This window comes from Parasteatoda tepidariorum, chromosome 2, assembly GCF_982258835.1.
Source record: "Parasteatoda tepidariorum strain Cologne lab strain chromosome 2, Ptep-v5.0, whole genome shotgun sequence".
Taxonomy (NCBI): domain Eukaryota; kingdom Metazoa; phylum Arthropoda; class Arachnida; order Araneae; family Theridiidae; genus Parasteatoda; species Parasteatoda tepidariorum.
In genome coordinates, this window is record NC_141756.1 from 123,927,896 (window position 1) to 123,949,375 (window position 21,480).

At 29.7% G+C, this 21,480-nt stretch overlaps 1 protein-coding gene and 1 long non-coding RNA gene across 5 annotated transcripts in view; one reads left to right on the forward strand and one right to left on the reverse strand.

Moving 5' to 3' along the window:
- LOC147816153 (uncharacterized) overlaps window positions 1-9,260 on the forward strand; it is a 41,975-nt gene extending 32,715 nt beyond the window's left edge. For all 4 annotated transcript variants that reach the window (XR_015431800.1, XR_015431802.1, XR_015431799.1 and 1 more), the window contains 2 exons: window positions 2,718-2,805; window positions 9,009-9,260. This is a non-coding gene — a long non-coding RNA (uncharacterized LOC147816153). The remainder of the gene's footprint in view (window positions 1-2,717; window positions 2,806-9,008) is intronic.
- Window positions 5,123-21,480, reverse strand: part of LOC147816154 (uncharacterized) — a 102,142-nt gene continuing 85,784 nt past the window's right edge. Inside the window, exon 6 of the mRNA XM_087158265.1 lies at window positions 5,123-5,254. The gene's annotated coding sequence lies outside the window, so the exon portion shown is untranslated. The remainder of the gene's footprint in view (window positions 5,255-21,480) is intronic.

Here is a 21,480-nt window from a genome sequence, read left to right on the forward strand (position 1 = left end):
ATTTCCATTCTGTTAGCATACCTAAAGGTAAAGAATATCTATTTGATATTTTTTCTTAATTTTCTTCGTGTTTTTCTGTTTTTATTTATTATGATATGTGTATATATATATATATATATATATATATATATATATATATATATATATATATATATATATATATATATATATATATATATATATATATATATATATATATATATATATATATATATCGTATTTATATACATGCAGTGTGATTCTAAAAAGATGGGCAAAATTTTTATCAAAGAATGCATGGTCGAAAACAAAACGCGAAGGTGCTGGCGCATTTGGAAAGTTGTTTGATGCAAACGAGAAAGCTCCATTCCTATTGCGAGTTACTGCGCTACGTTATTTGTAGCCAAGCTTTCGGCCGCTGCAGGGAAAGTTCGCCTGTCTTTTCTTCGCCGTTGTACCAGCATAGCCGCTGCCGGCCACTGTTTTGAACACTTATTGTAAGCACATGCCATTAAATTTACTTTTATAACTTAACTTCATCGTTCTTTGTGTGTTTTTGCCTCATATAAGAACATACACTCTTACGCCCTCTAGCGGTTTTGGGTTTTGTTTTCGACCACGCATTCCTTAATAAAAATTGTTTGCTTGGGTGTGTACTATCACTTCCTAAAATTTAGCCCATCTTTTTAGAATCACCCTGTATGTATATATATATACACTTATTTTTTCTATTTTAACTTATTTATAATGTCGATCCTCACTGGTGAATGTCCGAAATATTTGTTATATCCGATTTGTTGTTAATTTATTCGTTGATGTAGTTGTATTTATTCGATATTCTTATATCTGCTGAAGATAGCTTAGGAGAAATATCAGAGTTGGGATTACCGGTTAAATGCAAAGAGGGCAGTGGCTCTAGAGCTTTAAAAAACATTGATGTAGGGCATACCGGGCAAGGGCACTTAACTTGATATTTTGCACATTTATCAAAGCTACGATGTGATTGTCAACATTCACCGGTGGAAGTCAACAACCACTGATTTGGGGCATTCACAATAACATACAAATATAATGTAAGAAACAGATAAACGGACATTAAAACTATGACACAGGCCGTAAGACATAATAAGAAAAACAAAATATGAATTATTTTGCCAGGGGACTAATAATTTTCGATACACATATACAGAATTCAAGTTTTGATTAAGTAAAAGACGATAAATTTTTCTACTGTTGAATGTTATTTAATTTTTTTTTTTTTTAAATGCGGAGTTTTATATTTAAGTGTAATGCAATACTGCATCAAATCTCAGTTTCAAAACTATTTTAATTATACAAAATCAATAATCATTGAAAAAAATCTAACATCAATTATAATAGAAATATTTAAAACTCGGGGATTGCATTTCAAAATTATTCAAAAAGTTAAAGTGATTAAATCTATGTCGCCATACCCACCAACGTACACAATGCATATTCCTGTTGATACTATTTTTAAATGTCAGATAAATATAAATTTAAAAGCTTCATAAAGATAACAGAACTACTAAGTCAAAAGAACAATAATTGTTTTTAGAATTATCACATTTTATAATATTTAAAACTGCTTTTTTAAGTTTTCGCGCACATGCTTTTAGTGGCCTTTTATTAAAAATCACTCTTTTTATGTGGAATTTTACCAAATACTTTAAATGTTCTGAATCAACAATCTCTGCTCAAATTATTAGACGCACTGTAAGATTCTACATAAAATCTTAACTATCAGGTGATACTTTGCAACTTTAACGTTTTAACGCGGCTGTAACCGGTTTACGCTTGTTTAAGTTTGTGTATTAATTGGTTAACATTGTAATGCAATATATTAAAAATAAATACGAATGGGAAGTATATAAAAAATCTCCATAGAAACCCATTACATTTACATTTAAATTTAATGTTAAACTGTTACTCAGATAACTAAAAGCAATAAAAACATTGCACAAAAGAGAAATTTTTTTTGAGTCAATAAGCAAATAAGTAAGAGATAAACATTTTCATTTCTAAAATGCAAACCCCCTTCCCACTAAAGGAAATTTCAATAAACAATTTTGAGCACAAGACAAATGTTATTTCGTAATAGAATTTTAAAAAAAAAACAATTTGTATTAACAAAATTGTCAAGTTAATTAAAAAAAATGATTATTTTCCAGAAAATACAAAATCAGCACTTTTTAAAATCTTTTTTTTAAAACTCAGAAACAAAAATTTCCATTTTCAATTAATTTACAAACACTTTAAAAACAAATAATTTTTCAATTTATGAAAGCATGAACATGTATATTTTAAATATTTTTGAATGAAGAAAAATTCCTTTTGATTGGGATAAAACCCTTTTTAAAGAAAGAAAAAGGAAAAAAAATATAAAAAGTTTATTCACACTATTTACATCAGAAATTATTAAAGTTTTCTTTTTCACATCTGAAACTTTACAACAGTTGTAACTTTAGATTTCACATTAGAAATATATGTTGATTAATATGGTATAAAAAAAATCGTTCCTCTTGATTTACTTTTTTCTATATATATATATATATATATATATATATATATATATATATATATATATATATATATATATTGCGCATTGCACACATTTATCTTGCAAAACATGAAAGTCGTGAATTTATTAATTAGTTTCTATTTTATTTTGTGATTTGTTTATTATTTCTTATTTTTCTCCTATTCTTAATTAATTTCAGGTGGTCATCATTGATTTTCTGAAATAAAGAAGAGTTACTGGTCCCTCCACTGGCAAGTGAAATGTGGCTATTTGCAACTAAGATCGAGGTGAAGTAACTAAGGCTACTATTTTTTTTTTATTTCAAGAAATAGCTAAGAAGTTGGCAATTTCGGAAAAAATTAGTCTTATTTTACAAATATCTGACTATTTAAAAAGTATATTGTTGCTGAACTATCGAGTAGTGTCAAATCTAATGCCTCTATCACACGAGAGAAAAATAAGTGTAACCGTAAGTGTAACTTCAACTCTATCTGCAACTCTAAGCACAATTCCTCTGTTCGGAGTTGCCGAAAGGGTTGCTTAATTGCCTGAACAGTTGCATGTAATTGGGTTACCATATTTTGTTATTTATCTTTACTTTTGGCTCATATTTTATTTTATCATATGATTCTATTATATCATAGTTTATGAACGATGTTCGTAAAGGGAGGAAAAAGAAATAACAGACGCTGTAGAATATTGATTGATTTTGATTAAATTTTTTACATTTGTATTTGTGTTGTCTTTTTTTCAGCAGCAAATAAAAATTCTGAAAACTTTATTTCCCCGTTAGTGAAGTAGCATATTATAAAAAGGATTATGATTTCTACCTCATAATATGAGATGCTTTAACATATCATTGAATTTCATGCTGCGTCCCTAAAGACTTAAATACTATCTAGAATTTTGACGATTTTTTTTGCGTTGATTTGAGTGACTAATGTATAAAACATGATGCGCAGCGTTTTTAAAAAGTGCTTAGCGTTTTTAAAAAGTGCTTCTTAAGTGAAGTAGCATAGTATAAAAAGGTTTATGATTTCTATCTCATAATATAAGATGATGTTAAGATATCAATGAATTTCATGTTGCATCCCTAAAAGGACAAGGGGGTGAACGGGGGATGGACTTAAACACTATCTAGAATCTTGACGATTTTTTTTATCTTGATTTGAGTGACTAAGGTATAAAACATGGTGCGTAGCTTTTTTAAAAAGTGCTTTATTTTCCCTTTTCGAAAATGAGATTTATGAAAGGGAATGTCGATTTTCGCCACGTATTATGTAAAAACGTGCTTTTCGCATTCTTCTATTTCACGTTTTCAGAATTCATTCAACCACGAGCAATTTCAGCGTACCGTCAATTCATAGTGTATGAAAGCGCCAATCATTTTACAGGTTTGGTGAAATACTTGCAAGTCCGCATGTGCGTCTAGTGAGCTAGGTTCGGTGAGATTCTTACTCTCTCATCTGCAACTTTGCTGCATTTTGCAAGATATTCTCAATTTCAGACTTCATTTTCCACCCTCTGAAAGCGAACCGAAAAATCTCTTGATCATTTTTTAATGGCTAATATAATCAAGAAAAGAGTTCTTTTTCGAATTCTAGTTATTTTATCATGATCATGTAAAGTCTTTGAAAATTATTCTGCATTTTTTCAATTTACATAGTGCTTAAAATTATTTTTTGAGTGCCTAAAATGTTTTTAAAAGTTGCTTATTTTTTGTTGAAAGATTTGGCTCCGCACCCTGTAAAAGCATAGTATATTTATATATATATTTACTCTCTAACATGCTAGTTAGGCATGTGGGGTATCATTATCTGTGTATATGCTAAATCGAATGAGTATAAAACCACGTTGTCTGATTTAATAGTTTAGCAATTCGAAAATTTATAAAAGTTTAATGTGTAGAAAGGACAATTTTATGACTTATACCACTTTATGCAACTGACATTGCTACCTAAGCAAGTAAGGCATTTCTACAAATTTAATTTTTTAAGCTTAATTCAAAAAAACAGTCCTTTGAAATAATTCTTTAGAAGAAATGAGGGTTCAATGTATGAAATATACAATTTTTGACTTACCTTTTACTCATAAAATATTCATAACATCAAAACTATTAGATCTATCAAATCAATTCTATTTTTTAAAAATTTAGTCTAAAAAATGCATAATAAATAATGTCAGACTTATCTATACTACAATGTCTCAGAATTTTATTGTCATCAAATTAATTTACATTGCATTAAGGGATCATCAATTTTATTCATTTACACATTGCATATCAGGAATATCACTTTTATGAAAATTATTTTTTCTAATTTCTTAGTAAAATTGTTTTTTAAATATAAGAGGATTTTCAATGTCATACTTACAAATTATTATTGTAAAATTTAAAACATTCATTATTGGTATAAAATAATTTAATTAAGAATTATAGGATTTATTTTAGAACAAATTTATTGTAATTTATAGTATATAAATTAAAATTTATTAATAACTAAGAAAAAAACAATATTTTATTAAGAGCATACTTTTTATGTATCATATTATTTTGTTATAGCCTTTTACGTGTTTTGTTTTGCTTTTAAATAATACAAGAATCAATTTAAAAAATAAAACTTTTATTGTCAAGTGAAACAATTAGAACATTATTCATTTTCATTTCTTATTTTTTAATTTTTTTCATCATCTCTTTCCTTCTTCACCAGACAAACCTTACAGGATTATACGAAATATCTGAAATAAAAGAAAGAAAACACTTTCATGATAAAATTTTACCAACACATTATTAGAATAAGGGAGATTAAATACCATTAATTTGAAATCATTTCAGTCCTTAGGTATCCCTTTTAAACTTACTTTAAGTTTGACAGATATTTTGATTATAGTTCTAAGATTATTCTATACACTAATGAAAGATGGCAGGTATATTTGGTTTTGTAGTTCTTATGTTTGGATTGAAATTTGTTTTAAGAAAAATAAATTGTATTTATAAACGAAGACTATTAAAAATGTAAGTATATTGAAAAATTAGAAGGTACACTTACATACTTACTGTCATTGTAGAAAAGTTAAGTATCAAAAGATAAATGTGAAGTATAAATAAAAAGTAAAGTATCATTAGTTAACTTTGAATAATTGTAAACAAAATATTATGCAAATCATCATACAATAAAAAATAAAAAAAAAAATAGAGGGGATGAATGTAGAAACAAACAAGGAGATTGGGAATTTGCATTTTTAATAATTACTTCTTATATATAATACACTACCTTTTTTTTAATACTTTTCAATAATTACTGGAAAATGGGGTAACTTTGTGAGAGACAAGGTAAATATTTACCACACATATTTTCTAACTTGTTTTAAAATGAGATTTTCAAAAATTAAAAGAATTCTTAGAGAAGAATAAAATAATTATTTCACAAATAATTATAATTGTAAAAAAACTTCAAATAATCGGACACATGCTTTTACAATCAACAGAAATAAAGATTAAAATTTAAAAATAAAGATATATAATTATTATTATATTTTACGTTATAATAATGCAACAAAGTTTGGCGAGTTGCTTGGCGAATATTTCAAAGTAAAGCTTTTCGCGAGCATAAATCTTTACATATTTAAAAATAGAAATTATTTCTATTTAAAGTAATTAAAACTTTGATCGGAACAAATTATAATAAGTTTTAACTTTTTTAGCTTAAAATAAATAAATATTTTAAAAGAAAATTTATCTAGAAAATAGTGTACTATACTCACCGATACTAAAATGATGTGCAGGTTCCTGTTATGGTAGTACATCAACTGCATTGAAATGGTTATCTCATCGTGTGAAAGTATTTTTAATGCTTTAATTTTAAAGGAAACGTTATTATTAAACTAAAAAAAAATGTTCCGTTTCGTCTATAAAAAAATTTCATCCAATCATCCTCTTCACCAACATCGCCGCCATTTTTATTTACATTTGTATACGTCATCACATAAAATTGAAACGTCATAAAAAGCAAACGATCTGATTTGTTGATATAAGAAATTGCCTGAACAGTTGCAGATATTTCGTGCAACCGTGATTTCTATATCACACGAGGATTTTTCGAGCAATTTTTGGAGAAATTGCAGTTACAGTTTCGGTTACACTTACAGTTGCACTTATTTCCTCTCGTGTGATATAGGCTTTTAATTATCAAATTCAAATAATTATGTCAAAACCGAAACACCGTGTGAAAATGGCCGAAACACAATAAATATAAAGTTCAGTAAACCAATATGAATATGTAATGCAATCGTCACAAGCTACATGAAAAAGTGATAATTAAATTTCCAAATCGCGTGTCGTCATTCACAAACCTATAGAGGACGTTATTATTACGTACAGTTGCTCTGAAAATTTCTTCAGTGTAATATGGTTGCATCCTGTGGTCGGAAAAACTGCATTTTCTTTGCAGTTAACTACAACTATTTTTTTTTTTAATGTTGCGACTAGAAGCTACTTTCGAAATGTAGTCACTACTTTGCTACTTATGGAAGACAGAAACTTAACTGGGTATCTTAATTTTCACCAATATTAGAAATGATTTTGAATAAAAAATTGATTTGGTTAAATATGAGGAGATATTAAGAAGTCTTAATTCATGTTTACATGAAATTGTTTTTATTTTAAAGCATTTTTTACGAATTTGTTCCTTTAGTTTTCAAACTCTATGCTTTTTTCGACAGTGATTTAAGAAATACTTGGAAACTGTCAAAGGTCATTTAAGTTATAAAAGCTTTTTTTATATCCTCCAAGAAATAAAGTACAGAGCGAAAAGCAAAAACGGACCACCCTGAATAACTTCTGATCTAATGATCGGATCCCCACGTTCTCAATCTTAATGATTTGAGAAGATGACCACCAATATGCCAATTAATAAATGCAGTGGATAATTTAAGTCTCGAAATCAGACACAAAAACGTACTTTATAGTTCCTGCAAAATCAAATTTTGAAATAGTGAGGTTTTTAAAATTTGATTTCTCAGGAACAACTAGGCCGATTACTCATCTATTTTTTTCGAAATTTTTTGAGTTTAAACTTGGTTTCTTTATTTAATAATGTTAAAAGAAGTTATCAAGGATCGCTACAAACTACATTTTTTTTGTATCGTACCACTCACTGCAAAACTTCTTTTAAAAAACTGCACACGATACTACCAACTACGGAAGAAAGTAGCAAATACAGTAATTTCGCTACTTGCAGCGCGCTACTGCCGACAACTGGTAACGTCCCTTTTTTATTACGGCAAGGCACTTAAATATCTTCATTTTAATTTACACGAAAATGAACATTAAAAAACTTATTTTACAGTAATAAGTATCCGTAATAGTATGCGATTACGAAATCGATAGTTCTCAGTTCACCGAAATGATATTAGAAGTTCGTCGATAAGGAAATCATTAATGAAAAATATGTTTTGAAATGTTGTTTGCGTTCAGTTAAAAGAAAGATTTACGGATGTTCTAGATTGCTTTGTTCAGCTTTCTTCTTAGAGAAATTTTGCGACTATTAATGTTCAACTTCCTAGCCTCATAATTTTGAACCCAATCCAGAAGACAATGGAACTTCTGGATCAAGTATTGGGAGAAATTTGCCTTCGTGGAGGGATTTTTGAGGGAACTAACGAGCATTTGCGCTACGTGAAAGGTAAAGGAAGACCTTGAAAACCTCCCACGGTTAGCCTAACGGCAAAAGAATTCTAACCCACCATCCATCTACAAAAGTATGAATGTAATTTTAAGCTACGGGTGCGTAAATCAAGTTCGTCTCGTCAAACAACCACATTTAAATACTAATCTTCCCATCTAAATATTTCTTCTTGTCTTCAAATTATTTTATTTAAAAATTATTCACTTTATTTTTTTTTTTTTTTTTTTGGCTTATACTAAATAAAAATAGTTCATACTTTTGATTTCATGATAGTAATATACGTTGATTTATATGGTATAAAAAATTTATACCTTAATTCAATTTCTTTTCATCCACAATTAAATAATAAAAATTAATAAATAAATATTAAAAAGTATTGTTTTTTGCATGAAATAATCTTTAGATAAATTAGTTTTATGAGTGGGTGCAATCTAATTAATGTTGTTAAATTAGTCTTTAAAGTATGACTAAAAACGCTAAAAGTGAAAATAATTTTTAGGGGACCAAACTTTCATCCGCTCTCCTAACTAAACTATTTGAGTAGTAATATCAATAATGAAGCATCTTAAGAAGGTTAGGAATTCAAATATGCAACAAAAAGAAAGTTATATGTGTAATCAGAGAAAGTACGTTTTTGTGTTCGATTTAGAGAAAATCCAATAATTCAGACTAAATTTTTTCAGGGTGATTTTTCTTGCGCACTTTACACATTTATTTTGAAAAAAAAACAAACATGAATTTGTTATTTTTGTTTTATTTTGTGATTTTATTGCTATTTCTTATTTTTTACCTATTTTTTAATTCAGGTGGTCGCATTCAATTTTCTGGTAAAGAAGAGTTACAGGTCCTCCTTTGGCAAGAGAAATGTAACCTATCGCTACTAAGAATGAGGTAAAACAACTAAGGATACCATTTTGTGGGCTAATGAGAGAATAAAAGGGCTGGTTTACTCCTTTGAAGAGACTCGTACCTCTCTGAGCTTCTGATTTCAGTCAGTGACGTCACTGTGGCGAAAGCATCAACTTCTGGCTTTATAAAATAAATTGTTTCGCTTGTAACTAGCATCTTTTTTAAACTTCTTTCAATACATTCATTGTATGTTTTTTAAAAACTTTTTAGGTGATTTTCTTTATCTGTTTTCAAAAATTTAAAAGTAGTATTCAGAAAATCAGCTTGCTCGATAGCGACCTGCAAGAATTATTATAAAACACAAAGTGAGAAAGGGCAATTTTCTGTTTTATTTTAGAAAATACGAAGGTGACATCAAATGAAGTATAAAATATATTGGAAGAATTTATCCTTCTACATTATACTTCATGTTTTTTATTTAGACGTTTAAGGATAACTTTAAACAGAAAAGAAGAATCAGAATTTCTTTAATTCTGATTGATCTTCAAAGAAGAAAGAAATCCTGATCGAGGAAAATAAAATCCTGAATTTAAAAAATAAAAGACATTAATGCTTATAAATTTTTCCAATTACGATATATTTTAATGACATTATTGAAAATATTTATGCGTTTTAATTATAACGCCTTAATTTCCAATATTTATGAGGACGTGTATTATTTCCATTTCTATATGCTCAAAAATTATTGTTTTAGTAGTTAGCATATAATATTTTTGTTTCCAAGTGATAATATACAGAAATAAATTGTTCTTTTAATTATTAGTAAGCAAATAAATTAAAATGAGGCATAACAATTAATAAAATATATTATGACACTTTTATTAAATATGCACTAGTTGCACATTATTATCGAACAATAAGTAACTGTAAAAGTGTTCTTATATGCCCTTTTTTTACTTAACAGAAAGAGTTTAAAACTAAAATTAAAAAACGATGACAACCATTGCTGTATTTTTCTAACTCTAAATTTCTTTTATTATACTATAAGGAATACCAAGAAAATGTATGAATACTATATTTTTAAACAGAAATAATTTTTGACAGTGTCAAATTTGACAGCTAGTATCAGAAAAGTGTCGAACATTCAGCTCATTTCTTACTGAAAGCAGCAAATTTTTCATATCCTCTAGTTCTGATTTTTGAGATCTGTGTGCGGCGTGACGTCAGCTTTGAATATGAAATGAACCAGCCCTTCTATATCTTCTTTTTAGCCCAAATTATTTTTACAAAAAGTAGCTCAAAAGCGACATTTTCGGAAAAAATCTAAACTTCTTTTACAAATATGCGACTATTTTAAATTATATATTGTTGATCAACTATGGAGTAGTGTCTAGTCTTGTTATCGAATCAAAATCAAAATATCAGAAACAAAAAAAAACACAAACGCGTGTAAATTGCCAAAGAGCAATAAATAAAAGCACAGGAAACCTATATGAATTTATAATGCAGCTGTCTGGAGCTGCATCAAAAAGTGAAAATTAATTTTCGTAATCGCGTGTCGTTATTCGCAACGCAGTGACAATATAGATGTCAAAATAGAATCTATTGTTTTTTGTTTTTTTTTAAAGAAAGGAACAAATATATATGTCATTAAATATTAATATATATATATATATTTGTAAGAGAGAAATCTTAATAGTCTATTTAAACTTTACGTCCCATAATTTTAGGAATCTAATTACTTCAAAAATTAAATTCATGCATCAAGTTTGTCAGAATATTATTACTCTACAATTTTAAATTCTTGTGTCGTAATGTCATATAAAAATATTGGAATTTGAAACCCTGTAAGGAAATGATCAGAAAAGGATCGTGATTGTACAGTTACTAATTAAGAGTGCCTGAGAATAATTATGTTACTGTAAAAGGCCGAAGTCTTGTAAATCTTAAGATTTATTGGTAAAACCTAGTATTTACGAAAGTAGCTTACTAAAAGCCCGAAGTTTGCTCTAATATAAAATTCGGACTTTCACCAAGCATTCTGATAAAACTTAAGATTTACCACCGCCTTCCAGCAAAAGCTCGAAACCAGTTATACCTAATGATAGAACTTTTCATTCGCAGATATATTATGTTCTGTTACGTTATAAGGGACCGCCACATCGTGGTGAATGAATTCACAAACGCAACCCTCAACCTCAATGGGCAATATTGGGAACATCGGGAGCAATAGAAGAGGGCAAAATATTTATTTAATAATTATTAGAAAGAGAACAATCATCTCCGTAAAATGTTTCGTTTTAAGGGATAAGGGAAATTTAAAAAGTTATAATTGGTCTGCTAATTAGGTTGAGGGAAAAAGTCCTACTCACGAGATAGCAAAGGGAAAAACGTTAAAATGCTTAACACACACATAATATAGAACTTGAAAACCAAAATTGTAGATTAAAAGACAGGATGTGAGTATTAACGTGTGAGAAAGACCTTTTTGTCTAGAATAATAGTTTAAGAAAGAAATTTAGATAAATTAATAACATAAAGTGATTAATTGAAGCTCTTTATGTAGCACACACACCCATACATACTTACATACACAGCGAAAGAGGGTGAGATAGATACAGGACCAACATGAAGGAATTTAAATTATTAGCCAGGAAATTAGCTGAATATAAAAAATATTAGCCAAATTTCAAAATTCTTAGTCAAAGGCATTACATAAAGCGAAATATTTTATAAAATGCAAATTCAAAGGAAGAGTCATTTTGCAGTTGAGAAGAAAATGAGCAATGAATGGTGGTGAAATGATAATAAAATGCAAGTAATAAAGAGGATAATTTTAAAATATCAAATATCACTGCAGTATATGTAAATGGAAAGTTGACACATCCCGGTTTCCTTCGCTAACTAGTTATCTTTAGTAAATTGAGTCTAATTCGATATTCAACCTAGAGCGAATATAGAACTTTTATTTTTAATAAAATAGACGTTTTATCAGTTAAACTCTCAGATCTGTTGTTATGACGCCAGCATTTATTTCACTCCCTCCCCCTCACTAACCCTGCACTCTGCAGAAACAAGCGAGGAGATCGAGTGAAGATAGACAGAACATAAAACTTCACATCTTTCTGCAGAGAAGGATTACTGAACTTCAGGTAGATCAAATTTTTTATTGCATGGACACGTTCTTTAAAAAAATCTTTCAAATTGTCACAACAGAACGTTTAAGGAAATCAGGAGGACTCGAGGTCTACAAATGCGATTAAATGCATCCTTTTGTTTGGAAGTTCTTAAAAGGTGTAATGAAACTTTTCTCGTGTTGTTCTAGGTACTCCCACTCTGACGATGGTTCTTCAGTTTTTTCTCTCTCCAAGGATACAGAATAAACAGGGATTGAGTGGTCAACACTCATCTCATATGCTTATCACGATGGATCTGGATATGTTCCGCCATACTTAGGTTAAAATATCTAATAACTAAAAATGAGTAACACTGTATGATATTATACTATAATTTATTTTGTATATGCTAAACCAGTGATGTAAGTAAAATATATTTTGTGTGGGCGTCATCTTTCACAACGAAAACAGGAATTTTTAGCAAGGTAGGGAAATATTAGGCTAAGCAATTAATCCTCTTCTGTTACATATACATATTTACACAGAGACTTAACACAAGGACAGGTACGAACCTATGTAAACTTATTATACATCAAAGTTACCAGATACACAAAACAAAAATATATGACGGGTACAATAAAATGCATAAACAAATAATAAATATTAGGTGAATAACAAAAGTAGACAAGAAAGAAATATATTTTAACTAATGCAATGTGCGATACGGCTCGGTACTTATTTAACCTCGTTAATTAACATTCTTACTTATGTAGAGAAACTTAACACCATTTTCGCTGGCCATATGTTATAAAGATTAGGTCACATATGGCTAAATTAGTTCTTGTAGTCTCGACAATGAACATATAACAGGTTTGAGTGGCGATAAATGGTTAGAGGGTTCGAGTCTAACATTAGAAAGTGGTTTAAAAAGTTAGCAGTTACTAAAGCGAGCAGTTTAAAAAAGCGTTCAAAAGGACACTGAAGTCGAATACTGTTCAAATGTTAGCAAGCTCGAATAATGATCAAATAATATTGGGTTAGATTAATTACTAACGAAATGATAGTAGCTTCGGCAACCGTTAAATGGGTAATTGATTTAATGTGTAAGTGGTCCAAATAATAGTGCGATCGAGCATTGCTTTGATATTAGGTATGAATAAAAGACTCCAGTTCATCAAAAGAAAATGATATATAAAGCGATCACATGATAATAAGAACGAATAATGTTCGATTGATCACATGTGAGCGGGGTAGAGTACCGATAAATAGTTTATTGGTTAGAGTTTAACAAATGAGAATGGTTAAAAAGTTAGTATTTGGAGTGACTTAGAAAATCATTAAAAATATGAAATACCAGAGTGTTCGGGTTACAAGCAAATCAAATGATAACAGAATTAAATACTGTTGAATAATAGATTGTATCATTGATAATAGGGAACGAGTGATGCGCAAAGGTAAGTTAAAAACGTGCCAAATGATAGTATAATCAAGTAATGTTCAAATAATAGTAAGATTGAAAACTGATCATATGATAAAGGGTTCGATTATTGATCATATGAAAGCTGGTGTGAGTAACGATAAATAATTCAAGGTTAACAATTAAACGGTTTAGAAAAGTACTCAAATTAAATGACCAAATGATGCGTTCAAATACTGACAATGAATGAGTGTGCTCTAGATTTTAAGAAATAATCATATAGTATCATACATATAATAGCCGGTCGCATTATTGATTAAATGATAGAGGGCTCATACATAATTTAATTATAATAGGTTCAAGCACCATTAAATGGTTGCGCGTTCGAGCATAGTATTAAAGAAAAGAAAATTTGTTCAAATGATAAGTTGATCATTTGATATTTAAATGAGCGTGGGTACCATTATTGATCACGTGATAGCACGTTAGATTCATCTTATTAGTTAGTAAACCCCAGTTTAACAAAAGAGGGGATTATACCAGATAAATGTAATAACAGAGAGATCGAGTAATATACCAAAGATGGTAAATTCGATTACAGATCAAATAATAGGTTTGTGTACTGTTGAAATGTTAGCGAAGTTAAACATTGATAAAATGTAGGGGTTATGGAACCGATACATACAGAGTCAGTTCAATTGCTAATATAAAGCGAGGATTTTGATCACAACTTGATCAGAATCAACTGTCATATAATCGATTTCAGAACTGACTCAATAAATCGAACTCGCTATATTTCAATAAGTTTTCGTATACTCACTCCCTTTTGATCACTATCTTATTGTCATTGGATTAATAATAAGACCTTCTATTTATTTTCGTTACTGGTTACTACAATAATTTGATCAGAATTCTACTATCAATTGATCAATGCTCGCTATACCTTTATTTTAATCGCAACCTGAACCTGCTATCATTAGATTAACATTAGTGCTTACTATTATTTAAACACACCTGGATTTCACAATTGTACACTTTCTCAACTCTCTTCAGTTAAATACTCGAACCGCTTATCATTTGATTAATAATCGAACCCTCTATTTTCCGTTAATCATTATAGAATATGCTCGAATCCGCTTAAATTTGATCCGCATTACAAGAATTTATCTTATTATAGTTACTTGAATCCCTATCATTTAAGCAGTATCGAACCCACGGTCATTAAATCAATAATGAAACCCCTGCTTTTACTGCTATCATTTGATTAATTTTAACAGAATCTCTCAAAGTATACATTCAGTATCGTTTTATTAGAAAGGTTAATCATATTTTTTAATATCGGTTCCCAAATCTACTATTCTTAATCGTTTCTCGATCCTACTCTGTATTGATCAAACTCACGACTTGGAATCGACTATGAGTTTCTCGTTTACTTACTAGCATTAGATCAAAAATTAATCCTACTGTTTAGTTCGATACACGAATCCACTAAGATATGTACTTATTTGATTCGTTTGTAAACTAGCGTTAGAAATTTCTACCATTTAGGTAAATTTACGAACAGACAATTGTTTATTTTCAGAATTTTAGCTCATTAATGCTACCCACTTTGTTTTGATCAATCACCATTTTTCGATATATGATCAAAAAATATCGCAACCGAGAACAGATTGAAAGAAATGGGTTAGAGTAATGATCTTTTGTGTGATCAATTTCTGGTTAAGTAATAGGAGGTTCAATAATTGATCATATGATAGTGGGTTCCAGCATTGATGAAAAGTTCGAGTAATGATTAAAAGAGAGAGGTAATGGACTAGAGTACTGATCTATTAAAAGCGAATTTGGAAACTAGGGGTAACGAATATTGAGAGCGGATGAAAACTGTGTAGGTTCGAGTGCTAGTAAATAGATAGCGGGCGCATATAATGATTAAACAGAAGGTGTAAATACTTATCAAATGAAAGTTCGTTTGTGGCTTGATAAACATTGCGACTTAATCAAATGATAGTGGGCTCCGGCCATATAAAAAGAAGGTTCGAAATGTGCTTAAATGAAAGAGGCTTCGATAACTGTTTAAAAGGCATAAAATGATAACAGAAGCAGGTTCCAATAACCAAAATGTGTATTCAACTATTGATCCAATGATAGCGGGTTCGATTATTGACCTAATAATAATGGATAAGAGTATCACTTTAAGGAAAGTCGGTTCGAGAATGAGTTAGGGTACCATTTGATAGGTGAAGGATTGAGTACCGGTCTAATAATAGCGAGTTCTATAACCGATTAAAAGTTATTAGACCGATTATCCATCAAATGATACTGCGTTCGAGTCTTAATAACAAAAGAGTGGAAATAAGAATTTATTAAATGGCTGCGTGTTCTAGTATCCGAACCAACAATCTCTTTAGAGAATCTCGAACGAATAATCAAACCATTAGGATTTGAACCAATAAATGTTTACTGTACTCCAGTGATCAGCTTTCAAACCTTAAATCATATGATTAATACTCGAACCGACTATCTTATCAATTTCTGAACCGCCTTAACATTGTTCAAACAACCTATTATATATATGTCCTCGAATCTACATTTTATGCAAAGACTCGTTAAACAGCTGTTCAAACCTGTTGTCTTTTCAACAGTATTTGAACCCACTACCTTTTAATTGGTACTCGATGATTTGATCCACAATCGAGTTTGCCATAATACAAACTCGATCTCACTAACAAGAGAGTTTAGTTACAGAAGTGTTCAACTGATTTACTCACTCAAACGAATTATTCCAGAACCGATTTAAAGTAATAATGATCAGATCTCCGAGAGTTCATTTCCTGATCAAGTAAAAGGAGGCTCCAGAATCGAAAGTACAAATGTGGGTTCAATAATTTACGAAATGAAAGTGAGTTTCAGCATTGACAAAGAGCAGAGTTGGTTGGATCAGTGGTGTGTTTTAGTATTAATTAAAAGAGAGTGTGTTAGAGAACAAATTGAAAGTTAAGTGACTTAAGTACCGATCAAATGATAAGTTCGACAACGCGAAAAATATTGGTTACAAGTATTGATAAAATTATATGGGATTTGAGAGGGATTAAAAAAAGTATGTTGGTTCGAGAGCTAATAAAAAGATAGTGAATTCAAATAAAGATTAAATGCCTGTAAGTGAAATACTGATATTGAGTCAGTTCTGAAATCGATTAAATGACAGTTGATTCTGATCAAGTTGTGATCAAAATCCTCGCTTTATATTAGCAATTGAACTGACACTGTATGTATCGGTTCCATAACCCCTACATTTTATCAATGTTTAACTTCGCTAACAGTACACAAACCTATTATTTGATCTGTAATCGAATTTACCATCTTTGGTATATTACTCGATCTCTCTGTTATTACATTTATCTGGTATAATCCTCTCTTTTGTTAAACTGGGGTTTACTAACTAATAAGATGAATCTAACGTACTATCACGTGATCAATAATGGTACCCACGCTCATTTAAATATCAAATGATCAACTTATCATTTGAACAAATTTTCTTTTCTTTAATACTATACTCGAACGCGCAACCATTTAATGGTGCTTGAACCTATTTTAATTAAATTATGTATGAGCCCTCTATCGTTTAATCAATAATGCGACCGGCTATTATATGTATGATACTATATGATTATTTCTTAAAATCTAGAGCACACTCATTCATTGTCAGTATTTGAACGCATCATTTGGTCATTTAATTTGAGTACTTTTCTAAACCGTTTAATTGTTAACCTTGAATTATTTATCGTTACTCACACCAGCTTTCATATGATCAATAATCGAACCCTTTATCATATGATCAGTTTTCAATCTTACTATTATTTGAACATTACTTGATTATACTATCATTTGGCACGTTTTTAACTTACCTTTGCGCATCACTCGTTCCCTATTATCAATGATACAATCTATTATTCAACAGTATTTAATTCTGTTATCATTTGATTTGCTTGTAACCCGAACACTCTGGTATTTCATATTTTTAATGATTTTCTAAGTCACTCCAAATACTAACTTTTTAACCATTCTCATTTGTTAAACTCTAACCAATAAACTATTTATCGGTACTCTACCCCGCTCACATGTGATCAATCGAACATTATTCGTTCTTATTATCATGTGATCGCTTTTTATATCATTTTCTTTTGATGAACTGGAGTCCTTTATTCATACCTAATATCAAAGCAATGCTCGATCGCACTATTATTTGGACCACTTATACATTAAATCAATTACCCATTTAACGGTTGCCGAAGCTACTATCATTTCGTTAGTAATTAATCTAACCCAATATTATTTGATCATTATTCGAGCTTACTAACTTTTGAACAGTATTCGACTTCAGTGTCCTTTTGAACGCTTTTTTAAACTGCTCGCTTTAGTAACTGCTAACTTTTTAAACCACTTTCTAATGTTAGACTCGAACCCTCTAACCATTTATCGCCACTCAAACCTGTTATATGTTCATTGTCGAGACTACAAGAACTAATTTAGCCATATGTGACCTAATCTTTATAACATATGGCCAGCGAAAATGGTGTTAAGTTTCTCTACATAAGTAAGAATGTTAATTAACGAGGTTAAATAAGTACCGAGCCGTATCGCACATTGCATTAGTTAAAATATATTTCTTTCTTGTCTACTTTTGTTATTCACCTAATATTTATTATTTGTTTATGCATTTCATTGTACCCGTCATATATTTTTGTTTTGTGTATCTGGTAACTTTGATGTATAATAAATTTACATAGGTTCGTACCTGTCCTTGTGTTAAGTCTCTGTGTAAATATGTATATGTAACAGAAGAGGATTAATTGCTTAGCCTAATATTTCCCTACCTTGCTAAAAATTCCTGTTTTCGTTGTGAAAGATGACGCCCACACAAAATATATTTTACTTACATCACTGGTTTAGCATATACAAAATAAATTATAGTATAATATCATACAGTGTTACTCATTTTTAGTTATTAGATATTTTAACCTAAGTATGGCGGAACATATCCAGATCCATCGTGATAAGCATATGAGATGAGTGTTGACCACTCAATCCCTGTTTATTCTGTATCCTTGGAGAGAGAAAAAACTGAAGAACCATCGTCAGAGTGGGAGTACCTAGAACAACACGAGAAAAGTTTCATTACACCTTTTAAGAACTTCCAAACAAAAGGATGCATTTAATCGCATTTGTAGACCTCGAGTCCTCCTGATTTCCTTAAACGTTCTGTTGTGACAATTTGAAAGATTTTTTTAAAGAACGTGTCCATGCAATAAAAAATTTGATCTACCTGAAGTTCAGTAATCCTTCTCTGCAGAAAGATGTGAAGTTTTATGTTCTGTCTATCTTCACTCGATCTCCTCGCTTGTTTCTGCAGAGTGCAGGGTTAGTGAGGGGGAGGGAGTGAAATAAATGCTGGCGTCATAACAACAGATCTGAGAGTTTAACTGATAAAACGTCTATTTTATTAAAAATAAAAGTTCTATATTCGCTCTAGGTTGAATATCGAATTAGACTCAATTTACTAAAGATAACTAGTTAGCGAAGGAAACCGGGATGTGTCAACTTTCCATTTACATATACTGCAGTGATATTTGATATTTTAAAATTATCCTCTTTATTACTTGCATTTTATTATCATTTCACCACCATTCATTGCTCATTTTCTTCTCAACTGCAAAATGACTCTTCCTTTGAATTTGCATTTTATAAAATATTTCGCTTTATGTAATGCCTTTGACTAAGAATTTTGAAATTTGGCTAATATTTTTTATATTCAGCTAATTTCCTGGCTAATAATTTAAATTCCTTCATGTTGGTCCTGTATCTATCTCACCCTCTTTCGCTGTGTATGTAAGTATGTATGGGTGTGTGTGCTACATAAAGAGCTTCAATTAATCACTTTATGTTATTAATTTATCTAAATTTCTTTCTTAAACTATTATTCTAGACAAAAAGGTCTTTCTCACACGTTAATACTCACATCCTGTCTTTTAATCTACAATTTTGGTTTTCAAGTTCTATATTATGTGTGTGTTAAGCATTTTAACGTTTTTCCCTTTGCTATCTCGTGAGTAGGACTTTTTCCCTCAACCTAATTAGCAGACCAATTATAACTTTTTAAATTTCCCTTATCCCTTAAAACGAAACATTTTACGGAGATGATTGTTCTCTTTCTAATAATTATTAAATAAATATTTTGCCCTCTTCTATTGCTCCCGATGTTCCCAATATTGCCCATTGAGGTTGAGGGTTGCGTTTGTGAATTCATTCACCACGATGTGGCGGTCCCTTATAACGTAACAGAACATAATATATCTGCGAATGAAAAGTTCTATCATTAGGTATAACTGGTTTCGAGCTTTTGCTGGAAGGCGGTGGTAAATCTTAAGTTTTATCAGAATGCTTGGTGAAAGTCCGAATTTTATATTAGAGCAAACTTCGGGCTTTTAGTAAGCTACTTTCGTAAATACTAGGTTTTACCAATAAATCTTAAGATTTACAAGACTTCGGCCTTTTACAGTAACATAATTATTCTCAGGCACTCTTAATTAGTAACTGTACAATCACGATCCTTTTCTGATCATTTCCTTACAGGGTTTCAAATTCCAATATTTTTATATGACATTACGACACAAGAATTTAAAATTGTAGAGTAATAATATTCTGACAAACTTGATGCATGAATTTAATTTTTGAAGTAATTAGATTCCTAAAATTATGGGACGTAAAGTTTAAATAGACTATTAAGATTTCTCTCTTACAAATATATATATATATATTAATATTTAATGACATATATATTTGTTCCTTTCTTTAAAAAAAAACAAAAAACAATAGATTCTATTTTGACATCTATATTGTCACTGCGTTGCGAATAACGACACGCGATTACGAAAATTAATTTTCACTTTTTGATGCAGCTCCAGACAGCTGCATTATAAATTCATATAGGTTTCCTGTGCTTTTATTTATTGCTCTTTGGCAATTTACACGCGTTTGTGTTTTTTTTTGTTTCTGATATTTTGATTTTGATTCGATAACAAGACTAGACACTACTCCATAGTTGATCAACAATATATAATTTAAAATAGTCGCATATTTGTAAAAGAAGTTTAGATTTTTTCCGAAAATGTCGCTTTTGAGCTACTTTTTGTAAAAATAATTTGGGCTAAAAAGAAGATATAGAAGGGCTGGTTCATTTCATATTCAAAGCTGACGTCACGCCGCACACAGATCTCAAAAATCAGAACTAGAGGATATGAAAAATTTGCTGCTTTCAGTAAGAAATGAGCTGAATGTTCGACACTTTTCTGATACTAGCTGTCAAATTTGACACTGTCAAAAATTATTTCTGTTTAAAAATATAGTATTCATACATTTTCTTGGTATTCCTTATAGTATAATAAAAGAAATTTAGAGTTAGAAAAATACAGCAATGGTTGTCATCGTTTTTTAATTTTAGTTTTAAACTCTTTCTGTTAAGTAAAAAAAGGGCATATAAGAACACTTTTACAGTTACTTATTGTTCGATAATAATGTGCAACTAGTGCATATTTAATAAAAGTGTCATAATATATTTTATTAATTGTTATGCCTCATTTTAATTTATTTGCTTACTAATAATTAAAAGAACAATTTATTTCTGTATATTATCACTTGGAAACAAAAATATTATATGCTAACTACTAAAACAATAATTTTTGAGCATATAGAAATGGAAATAATACACGTCCTCATAAATATTGGAAATTAAGGCGTTATAATTAAAACGCATAAATATTTTCAATAATGTCATTAAAATATATCGTAATTGGAAAAATTTATAAGCATTAATGTCTTTTATTTTTTAAATTCAGGATT